The sequence below is a fragment of the Berghia stephanieae genome, chromosome 2 (assembly GCF_034508935.2).
Source record: "Berghia stephanieae isolate SIO BIC M18660-M18661 chromosome 2, UCSD_Bste_1.3, whole genome shotgun sequence".
NCBI classification, from domain to species: domain Eukaryota; kingdom Metazoa; phylum Mollusca; class Gastropoda; order Nudibranchia; family Aeolidiidae; genus Berghia; species Berghia stephanieae.
In genome coordinates this window covers 96,003,649-96,009,474 of record NC_088361.1, presented here as the reverse complement: position 1 = coordinate 96,009,474, position 5,826 = coordinate 96,003,649, and the positions used below count along the sequence as shown (strand labels likewise).

General features: G+C 39.1%; 1 protein-coding gene across 8 annotated transcripts in view; it reads left to right on the top strand.

Moving 5' to 3' along the window:
- The window catches only part of LOC144965943 (vitamin D3 receptor-like), a 334,906-nt gene that overhangs the window by 310,698 nt on the left and 18,382 nt on the right, over positions 1 to 5,826 (top strand). The gene's annotated exons all lie outside the window — the stretch shown is intronic.

Sequence of the window (5,826 nt, the reverse complement as noted above, 5' to 3'; positions counted from 1 at the left end):
CCTTACAATTTCATCGTTTGTATTGTCTCGTGTGTGTGTTGACTCAGTGATTCGTCCCGTCTATCTCTCTGACATACCTTCTCCCCAAAGTCAACACATATTTTATTATTGTTACATCATTTAAGGCAAGAAGAGAGAGAGAGAGAGAGAGAGAGAGAGAGAGAGAGAGAGAGAGGAGAGAGAGAGAGAGGAGAGAGAGAGAGAGAGGAGAGAGAGAGAGAGGGGGGGGGGGGGTGAGTTGGGCTCAGACCAGCCGTAAGTGGAAAAAGAAATTTTGATCAGAAAACTGGTCCTTCAAATATCGATCTATTACGTTGACCCTCATGCTGTCAAGATTGATCAAACTTTGAATTAAGGAAGCTTCGCAAAATCCCGGTATGATTGTTTTTGAGCGTTTTATTTTTTATTTTTTTTTAATGTTTGTTTGATTTTTTGTTTGTTTATTTTTTAAACAACTAAATGTGCTCAACGCGCTTTACAAGGGGCCCCCTTACTAACGGCAACATTTTAAACGAGACACGATGACGCCTGTTAGGCGATTTGACATTTTGTCCGACAGACAGCGTACACATTTTACACCTGAGTACGGTGAGAGAATGTGAATAAAGAACCATTTTCAAGTACTGAACTACTCGCTGCTCAGAGCGAGACTCGAACCCTTGACCTTCCGGTCCGAAGGCGAGTGTCATACCTCTAGTCCACATTGACAAAGCTGCAGAATAATCCAAGACGAGGGACTATCTTAATCATTATAGATAGTATACGCTTGGCTAAGAAGTTCACAACATTGCCATCCGGAAGTATAACGGACCAACACACAAAATTCTTTGTAACTTTGAACGTTTATTGTCTGGTTAATACAGTTTAGTGAAAATTACGCGAGCGGCAAAAAGCAGTAACAAAGACCCGAGTGACGTCAAGTCCATTCTATCTATACATATCAAGGACGGGTTTTCAGGTCAAAATTATAAGTTGTTTTTTTTCTTCTTCTTAGTTTCATAAGTTCTGGTGTTAAAGACTTGACACCAGGGTATCAAATTGGAAACGTGACGATGAGTTACACGGAAATGAATGAATGTAAAAGGGACGATAAGTCCACAAAGAGGGAGTCGTTTAGAACGCTTTTCCCCTTAAAGTAATAATGTATACCTAAAGGGGAATTTATCCTTTGGTTTTTCTTAGGATTCAACAATTTAAAATGGGGGGGGGGGGGGGGGGGGGGGGGGGAGTTGTCTTGTAATGAAAAGGGAGTATAAATCCACTTCTTCACCCCCCCTCCCCCATTTTTTTCTCAAACACTTTCTCTCCTTCTAATAAATAAATGGTAGTGGTTGGCTATTACAAAGATTCCATTGTGTTCATTTCAACAGCCGTGAGAGTTCAAAAGAGATCGGAGCTATGTGCAAATATGTATATAATATTGTGTGTCATGTAATGTGTATGAGTGTGTATATATGTGTGGGGAGGGGGGGGGGGGGGGGCTGGGTGTGTGTGTTTGTGTGTGTGTGTGTGTGTGTGTGTGTGTACATGTATGTGTGGCTTTGAAATGAGTGAAATGTAAAAGCAGGAAAGATTGCGTGCTAATCCGTAGTAACCCCTTGAAACTCTGAACTGTCTTTTGTATCACTTTGTAATCAAATGTTTGTGTAGAAATGCCGAGTTCAAAACGTTGCTGATGGTACAATGGGCTTGAATCTCGGTGATCTCAGCTAGTGGTTTTTGGGGTCTGTTTGATTTGGGGTCTTATGGGATTTGTTTGGTTCTACTTTTCTTCTCCACTATTGAAATGTTTTGTTTTTATGTATACTTGAAAATGATCGTATGAAAAAGATATTGTTCACCATGTGTATTTTATACCTCTGTCCTAACAATATCTATTTCGGAAAGCATTATTTGGGTTGCCATTACCAGGTGGTTTGGGATTCTACCAATAAAACGGTCCCTTTTGTGTCGCATCGTTTAAGTGAGGATAATCTCTCTTTGACGCGTGCATCTAATTGTATCGACTCTATTTAACCAATAAAAACGACCTCACTCAAGTCGGTTAAGTACATATTTATTGTACAGTAGACCAGTTTCCAGGATCCCGTCCCTTTCCTCGGCATTGTTGGTTTGGAAATTCTGTTGTTGCCAGTGAGTATTTCAGAATGGGTGAATGGTAGATGTCTAGGATGGAAGTGCGACTCATAGAGAATACAGTCTGTGGTGCGACTTGCGTAGGAGAGGAAAAGAGGCGATGAGAGAAGGTGGGGAGAAATGTATGGGTATTGTGTACTGAATGCACATGCAAATATTGCATTATTAGTTTGTACAAACAATGCCCAAGCTTCGATTATGATTGTACTCGAGTATAAAATGTTCTAGAAGCAATTACTTCACAACACGTACTGTCTAAGCGAGCAGCTTGTTTTGTTTGTTCTCCAGCAAGAATTAGGATCGGGCCCTTTCTGTTACAAAGAATATGTGTCCAAGAAAATGATTTTACAAAACGTAGAATGCAATTCCATCAGTGTAAACTATGCCCATGTACACTTTTTAATAGTATCTGTTACTATTTTAAAACTTGTTAGAATTTTTCAATGTCTTGTAAAAGTTCCGTTAAGCGTTCTTTGTTTTGGGGTCACGTGACCTTCTCTCCATTAGTATGCAATGGATTAGTAACATTTATCTCTTGCCGTGACATAATTGCTGTCGTCGTATTCATAATTCAACATCTGTCCCATGTTCATGTCATGCGATTTTGTCTCTCATTAGAACTTGTCATAAAGCCATTAGTCTAAAATGGTACGTGTTGAATTTCTCCCACCCCGTCTGTGTTTGTTATGATTGCCCCCACCCTCCATCCTTGCCTGTCCTATAATGTGAAAACTGAGATGGAAAAGCATCTCTCTGCGTCTGAAGGGTGACAACATTAGGCATCCACTATGCCCAGACGACAGTCAAAAGGTGCATCGGGGGATTTTAAGGGCTTAGCAAGACGAACGGGGACCTTGTATTTTGGCACCTCGACGTATGACGGTCGTCCGAGGAGCGACTTTCTTTTTCTTTTCTTTTTTTTTTTTAAAAAAAAGATTTAATCGAACTGAATAATTCATGGCGAACCGCAGGATGTCCTCCATAATTCTCGCAGAGTCGGCGATGTTCTGTTCCAATATTATACAGTATAATGTTTAGTTTACTCGTGGCCATAATTCGACGTGATGTTTTCTGGTTCGTGTTCGCCTTTTTGTTGTCGTTTGTTTTTGTTTGTTTGTGTGTGTTTGTTTTGTTTAATTGATGTAACGTTTGCATAAATGGTTTTGCTAGAGACGCTATTTTATTTATTGTGCCGTGTACAGTTTACGATCACAAAAATAAATAAATAAATAAAACTTACGCCGGCTGTGGATGGTTATATTACATTAGAGGCGTGCTTGAAAGGGGCCTCTTTAAAGCCTTTTGCCTGTTTGCATATTATTGTGTAGACAGAGCAGCAGAGACATAATTATGTGTGTTTTTGTAATGATTTACCTGGTCTCTCGCTTATTTTGATCTCATTCTAGCTATCTTTTATCGTTCTCTTTACTAACCCCCCCCCCCCCCCCCCCCCCCTATCCCTCTCAGCACCATCCCAATTTGTTTTTCATAGTGCAATGATACGAGATTTCAATGCTTTTTAACAGAGGAAAACCCAAAGCGTTTTTGAATTGTTTGACAAAGGAAGGTTCTCTGGAAAAAAAGCACGTATTTAAACTTATGGTCAGAAAACTTGCCCTTCAAAATATAGATCGATTTTGAAAGAGACTCGTCTTGTTAGAAACTCTCAAACCTGTGACTTCCTTAAAGACTTCCTCGAAGTCCCAAGTTTAAAAGTTTTTGACAATGGGAGGATAATTTTATCCGGTCGATATTTTGAAGGACGAGTTTTATGGCCAAAATTAAAAATAAAAAAAGAAAAGAAAAAGTCGTTCTTTCATAAAACGGCGGTATGTAAATGTAATGAATCCATGCTGCAGTTTGCTGTGCGACCTTACAACACAATCACAAACATGCAGCATACCTATGCATCATTGCTTCTTTACGACACGACCGACTCTTTATTTCCTTCAAAGGAGAAGCCAGTGTTCCGTTGATCGGATTGATACAATCAAAAGACCAGGTTTTTGCCCCAAGCTATTTATTATTATTATTATTATGATTATTCTATTCTTATAGGTTGTATTTATCCCAGCGTAACCCAAGACGAAGGCAGTAATAATAATAATGTAGAAAGCAAGTGTCATTATGACTATCATTATTTTGATGAATTCCCTCGTAATCATAGTTTGTCAATTTGTCTATTTAGGATTGTCAATGATTGGGGGTCTGTAGCAGGACGTTCTATGCCAGGAATGAATGGACCCAATAACGCAGAACGCTAAAGTTAATGTCTATTTTATTGTATTTAGCTGAAACGATTTTATTTGTTTATTCTCATTCTTCTTTCTTTTCATTTTTTAAACGTTGTCAATGATTTGTCTGTTTAGCTCCCCCCTCGCGCTCTTTTCTGTTGTTGCCGTTTGTATTTTTTTGTTTACACCTCCAACATCTCCACCCTCAACAATTTCCATTTAGAAAAGACTCTTCTTTTCTTTTCTTTTCTTTTCTCTCTTTCTCTCTTTCTTTCTTTCTTTCTTTCTTTCTTTCTTTCTTTCTTTCTTTCTTTCAATCTTTCATTCTTTCTTTCTTTCTTGCCTGCTTGCGTTATTAATTAATTTATTTATTTGTTGTTTAAAAATTTTTTTAGTAAAGGGTAAGGAGGATGAAGATTGAAATACTATTGTTAAAATTTTAAAGTTTGTTCGGTGTCGCTTTATTTATTTTTTTAATTAAAAAAAATAATTTTTGCCAAGATTTTAGAGTGCGTCTTTGGTTATGCTAAATGACAAGTGGAAACACAGCTTTACCGGCCAGGGTGACAATTTGGGGTGGTCGTAATTAGATGGTGACTATAACAAGTGTCCCATATGATGACCGTGATGATGGTGATGATGGTTGTGGCGGTGGTGATGGTGATGGTTGGTTTGTCGATTTGGCCTTGTCGTTCTACTATGGAGGTGATGGTCGCCATGACCCGTGGCTTACTTAGTGTGATGAAACTGATTGATTGGATCGCCGTCTGCCTTCAGGGATTGTTTTACGTATGTGTGTGTCTCTGTGTGTATGAGTATGTGTGTGTGTGTGAGAGAGAGAGAGAGAGAGAGAGAGAGAGAAAGAGTGTGTGTTTGTATGTGTGAGAGAGTGTGTGTGTTTGTATGTATGTGAGAGAGAGCCTGTGTCAGTGTATATGGGAGAGAGAATGTGTGTATGTATATGTGTGTGTGTGTGAGAGAGAGAGAGAGTGTGTGTCTGTGTACATGTGTGTGTGTGTATTTCTAAGCAATTTCAAAGAGTTGAGAAGTCGATGTCACCCTGACCGTCCAATAAAAGTCTAATAAAAGTATAAGAGGAGTAAGACGATATGGGGTGGAAACATTAATTTAATCACCACGGCGGTTTTCGTGTGGAAAATGATTTGATCGCGTTTACCGTATCACAAGAGCTGAATGTATTTGTGTGGGCGTGTGTGTGTGTGTGTGTGTGTGTGTGTGTGTGTAGTTGTATTAATTAATCAGCCCTCTAAACTTACTCCCCCCCCCCCTCTCATAATACACTTATCATTACCGCTTTCATCATGATTAAGAGTCATTTGTGTCATTAATATTTTCGTCTTATCATCATCATCATCATCATCATCATCATCATCATCATCACCACCACCACCACCACCACCATCGTCGTCGTCGATTTGTTGTGGTCATCTTCAAC